The following is a 5,889-nucleotide window of genomic DNA, read 5'->3' as shown; positions in this document are numbered from 1 at the left end:
TGAGCAGGGGGGTTGTAGTTGAATAGGGAGGGCAGCGGTGCCCACTGCAGGGCAAGCAGGGGGGGTGCGCTAGACCCATGTTGGGGGGGCGGCCAGTGGACCCACCCCTCCCAAGCTGCCTCCCCATGGTCCCTTGCACCCTCAGTAGTTTCCCTCCACCCCCTACTTACCTGGCACTGAGTCCAGGCCCCAGTCGCTGTGATTTCTGTGGGGGGCATGTGGCCCCTGTGGGGGAGCAGTCCATTAGGTATGCATGGGTCTGTGCCCTGCGGGGGGCAGGGGAATGACCCCTCCTGAGCAGTCCCCCCTCGTAGCCCCTTCCATGCCCACACTCACCCCCACAAACCCCACACCCCCAAAAACTTCTCACCCACATTCCTGGCCCTGTGTGGCGGGAATGAGGGAAATGGGTCACGATGTAATCTGTGGGTTCAGAATGAGGGCCAGGAGCAGAGCAGTGGTATATCAGTGCTGCTCAGCAGTGGACATACTGGTGAGAGAATGTGGTAGGGGCAGCTCTGATTTTTCCATAATAGATAAGCCCAAAGTCAATGCCAAACTGTATAGATTATTAGAATTTATTTTACTATGATAATGGAGGCACTGGTAGGCTTCCAATTTGCTTTACAATTGTCAACATATTAATAAAACATTGACCAACTGATATATCTCTCCCACTCATTTTAATTGTGGATGAACATGGATTTTGGGGTATTTTAAAGAGTTAATCTGGGATTTTTTTCAGAGATTTTGCAGGTTTTAAATAGGGAACACTGGAATTCCTGCTAGTGAGGCGAGTGGCAGGACCCAGGCAGAAAAGCCTGCTCAGTGCTGGCACCTGGGACCCAGCTTTGAAGCAGGCCACTACACAGGAACATCTTCTGGGTGACAGCTGCCTAGATGGCTGGGCAGGGACACACATGGCAGTAGTGCCACACAAAGGCTACTGTGCAGCCACAGCCCACTGGCCCAAAGGGGCAAGTGCCTCTACTGGCTCTGCAGTCTCCATCCGGGTCTGGCAGGCGTGCAGCCTTTGGGCCACATGCTGTTGCAGGTGGCAGCAGGTCATAGCAGGCAGCAGCCCCCACTGCCACACTGCTGCAGTGGGTAGAGGGTGCAGGGAACTCTCAGGGCTGCTTCAGGGCTAGTTTCTCCAGATACCAATTGGCCAGTCCCCAAAAGCTCCTGAAAGCAAGTACCCCTGAGCTACTTGCCAGGGCAGCTCTTTATACTGCTGAGGCAAGCATAGGTGCTAGCCCCAGATTCTAGCTCCCCCTGGCTGCAGATCTAGGAGGAGGCAGGCAGGGTTATTTTGCTCCAAGTGGCACAATTTGCCCCACATCAAAGTGAATGTCCAGGCTCGTGCACTGAGGCAAAAAGACCCGGCTCAAATTTGCACTGCTTCTATTTAAGCTGCTGCAAGTGCACGTGCTTGCATGTGTGGATGCGCCCAATTATTTTAACTAGTGTGCAAGACTGAGGCACTTATTTTGCGCAACTGTGAGCCACTTTGGCCCTGGGGGTGGCATCTCTGTGCAAGGGGACAGTTTATGTGACAATAGACGAAGAGGTGTTTTCCAAGTAGAATGGGAGGACAGGATTTTTCTAACAACTGTCCTGTCATAATTTATACCAAAAATTACTAAATGCAATGTTGGAACACCCTGCAACTAAGCAAGTCCAAGGTATAGTTAAGGTCTCTAAGAGGCATCACTATTTATGATCGAACTGCAGTAGAATTTTTAAGGACTAGGTCATTTGATGCCATGGAACAGTTTCTACTCCTGCATTATGAAGCAATGAGGTTAATTTAGTATATTCTTAGTCAGAGCTGAAGAACAGGCTCTAGTGTGAGCAACAAACCTTATGTTTAACAATAAAGATTCAAAATAGTCCAATTTAAAATTCAAATTAATCACTACATTAGCTACTGTACCTGGCAAAGGCCTGTATTTTGACCTGCATACTTTCATAACCTGGTAAAAATTTTTAAAAGTAAAACAGTAAAGAAAACTCCAAGTTCAGCTAAATTTTCTGACTTTAACGTACATGTCACAGGCATTCTGGAATCCCTTTTGCACCCAGAATCTTGTCAATATAAATAAGTGCCTAAACATGTAAAGAGTGTCTGAATGTGCTTTAGAGCAGGGATGGACAATTATTTGGGCAAGCAGGCCACATAGGGAGTTTTGTTGAGCTGTTGCAGGCCAGGTAAGCACTTCCCCCCCGCCCCCACATAACAGCTCACCAAAACTACTTATGTGGGAAGGGGCTGCAGGCAGGCAAGGAGTGGTGTTTGGGAGAGGGACAGCCAGGTGAGGCCAGGACCCCATCCCAAGTGCCTGGCCCAGTGTTCTGCCCACATGGGTCCTGCCTCCAGTGGTTGGCGTGGGGTGGATGGGCGGGCTAGGGTGTCTGGGCAGCAAGGCTGAGTCTGGCAGCAGCAGCTGGAAGGAGATGCCGCTAACGGAGCTGCCAGGAAATGGAGGCCTACCACTGTCAGCCCTACCTTGCTGTGAGCCTAGGGGGCAGTGGGACCAGCCACAGGTGCAATGGCTCAAGCTGCCCCTCATACCTGAGCTGTATGGGAACAAGGGACCCGCTGCGGGTTGGCCAAAATCCCTCCACAGGCCAGATCCGGCCTACGGGTCATGTTTTACCCACTCCTGCTTTAGAGCAACTAGGGGGGAAAAAAAAGATGGAGGTAACAATTAATTCTAATTCTACAGCTTGTTGGGCACTGACACTAAAGTGCTTAATGCTATTCCCTAAATAATGGTGATAACTTGTGTGGCTACAGACACACTACAGAAAATGCATTAGACAGTATAACAATTTTAAACTTAAATACTAAACACAATAGACATTATTAAGAGATGTTTTAGTATTAATATTTCTCCCCTTTGTGTACAAGAAAAGCAGGACTAAAAGAAAGCCAATACAGATTATTGCAAACACTGTGTCCCTATCTGAAGTTACTAAACAAAAATTTTACCCTTTTGCTTTCATCACTGTAGTCTATCTACTGCTATAATTCTCAACCGGGGTGCCACAAGATCCTTTTAAGGGTGCCATGCAATATTAGCAGCTATAGGTGTCTACAAACACCTACACATGATATGTAAAGCAAACCTAGAGATTTTAAATAGGAATTCATAGTGTCCAAAACTTCTGACCTGTTATGGTCTGAGTTCTGTGCAAAAGAACAACCACTCTATTATTTTTCTGTTGTCAAAAAACAAGCAAAAGCTAAGAATTGGAATTTTCTAAGGAGTACCTATAGTCTGACAAAGTTGATAATCATTCATCTAGAGTGTTGTCAGTAGGGGACATCCTTATGAATGCAAGGAAGAAATACAATTATTTCTGGGAAGAATTTTTAATTGCCCTATATGCACAGGTGGAATTGGGGATCCAGAAAATACATTCGAATTCTTGAATCCGACATGGATTTATTGTGCAACTTCCAACAACTTACTTTGAATTCAATCTGGTAAACACTCACTACCAGGCCCATTAATCAAAGGGAAGACTCACCACTAATAAGCACTGTGCTCAGCGGTGTTGTCAAGGTCAGATGCTTATTCACTGTGTCTCAGATTTGCCTCATCTCAGGATAATAGGATAAGGTGTTGCAAGTTTACACTCATATTTTTAGAATGCTTTGAGATCCTCAGCTGGAAGGTGCTAGAGAAACAAAAAGCAATATTAGATTCAACCAGAGCTAAAACTCCAAGAAACAAATCACTTTTCTTGCTAATGCCATTAGGTGACGGTAATTTTTGTTCATACATTTCCTTGAAGCATAAGCAATGCCTGCTAAATCTCCCAAGTCTGTTTGGCAACAGCTATGATTTAATTTTTTTATCTCATCAACCTGAGACTCTGAAAAGGGAGAAAGGTATCTGCTTTGAATAAGAAACCTATCAAAGAACAATAATAATAAAAATAAAAAAGTATTTAACGCTTCTGTGCAGCTATATTCATTGGTGATGGGTATAACAGGCCTTTGGGAACTTCTGAAGCTTTTTAGCTGGTTGCTTTTGCTTGGAGAGAATGGTGACATACTTTTATGATTAAGTAATTGTGTACTTAGTGTTACTTAAGATACAAGATAGGAGCCAGTCAGTTATGCACGTATTCTTTCCCTTGTGGGCTTAAGTTATGTTTATCAGAGCCAGTTGAATTTTATTGGATGTTCAAACTGCTGCATCTTCCAAGTAATCTCAAAAAATATTCCACCACAGGGCTTTTCTTACACACACAACATTTTTTCAATTGGAGACAAATTATGAAGAAAAATGCAATTGGTATCCGAGGTAGAATATTAAGGAAAGAATATTTAAACTATATTCTGAAGAGGAGAAAGGGCCTTAAGCATTACATTGGTAGTAAATAACAAAGAAAAAAACATTTGATAACTTAATTATAATCTGTTGATCCTATGTTTAAATTAAGTTGAAATTATTCTTTGTGAAGCTAAGAAGTCTTTTAAGAACCAATTAAATGGACTGAACATAGTAATCAACACAGATCATGGACTGCTAGCTTTGGACACAACAGCTAGGTTCAGTCCTCTGTTCTGCCATAAACTTCCTGTACAACTGATTCTCCCTGAGCCTCAGCTCTCTCCTCTGTAAAACAGGAAGACCAAATAGAAGGTTTGTGAGGATTTAAAGAGCACAAGGTTTTCAGAAACTATTGTAATGTGCATGCTATAAATACTGAGGAAGTGCAGAAAGCAGGAGTAGACAGATCCTACGGACCAACGAAACAAAGGGCCAAGTCTGTTAGACTGATTCACAGATGCGTATGCAGGCAATAGCTTTACTTGCACAACAAATGCTGCTGACTTAAATGTAAGTCGGTGTCTAGTCTCATTGAACTATATGCATGCTGAAGGATTAGGGCTGAAATCAGGACTCTCATACTTTTAGCTCTGCTATGGACATGCATGTTGCCATCTCTAAAGCAGGGTCATGATTTACCTCATTCAGTAGTTTCAAAATTTAATTTGTATTTGTAAAACGTTTTGGACTTTTGAATATGAAGGGGTGTATTATGCATTCATTGTTAAACAGTCTCCGTTCTCTATTTGACATGTTTTAAAATTATTGGCCTTGTACTGTGTTTATATGGGTTATTATAGCAATAAAGTTCTGATATTAACTTTGACAACTGCCTACCACAGTGCTACAACTGAAGTAATTTTCTGGCCAGCTTGGATTCACAGAAGTTCACAAAACTGAATGCAGACTATGCTTACCTCCAGACATTTCACAGATTGGAACTTATATATCTGAACAGTTTGTAGCATACTTCTGAGAGCATACTGCATTGCTAGTTTACAATATAATGGCACAGCACAGATGTAGCATGGGCAAGAGTTTTGTTTTTTTTTCTACTGACTGCCATGGAAACAAATTCTATTGCTTCACTAAGGTCACAAAATGCAAATATTTTTTCTATGGTTATTATACTACATCTTGCAATGCTTTTTTTTTTTTTTTTGCATAAAAGGTGAAATCGACTTATATTGAATTCACATACTTCATCACTGTTCCTATTGTCATTTTGTTCCTTCAGCACAAGGCCTGTTGACATGCTCCATTTAGTTGCATTAACCACCCATAAATTCTACGCACCTATAAAACCGTACTGGCTTTTAAGACAATTATCAGAAGTTACCAGAAGGGGCTCCACATCTACAGCAAATTTCAACTCCGCTTAAAATCAAGTCTAGTCCTCATCACAGCAATTCTCAGCCACGGGGAAATGGCATGCTGATGAGCCTTGAGATCATTTTCATAGTAGCTAGGGGCAGGAGGGACCTGAACAGATCATCTAGCCTGACCCCCTGCCACAGGCAGGAACTAAAGGTTGGTTTAA

At 43.1% G+C, this 5,889-nt stretch overlaps 1 protein-coding gene across 2 annotated transcripts in view; it reads right to left on the bottom strand.

Moving 5' to 3' along the window:
* TRAF6 (TNF receptor associated factor 6) overlaps positions 1 to 5,889 on the bottom strand; it is a 30,883-nt gene that overhangs the window by 20,877 nt on the left and 4,117 nt on the right. For both annotated transcript variants that reach the window (XM_025197369.1, XM_006014642.3), the window contains one exon: positions 3,538 to 3,687. The gene's annotated coding sequence lies outside the window, so the exon portion shown is untranslated. The remainder of the gene's footprint in view (positions 1 to 3,537; positions 3,688 to 5,889) is intronic.

Source organism: Alligator sinensis, unplaced genomic scaffold (genome assembly GCF_000455745.1).
Source record: "Alligator sinensis unplaced genomic scaffold, ASM45574v1 scaffold442_1, whole genome shotgun sequence".
Lineage (NCBI taxonomy): Eukaryota > Metazoa > Chordata > Crocodylia > Alligatoridae > Alligator > Alligator sinensis.
The sequence above is the reverse complement of the archived record's forward strand: the minus strand, read 5'-3'. Positions and strand labels throughout refer to the sequence as shown.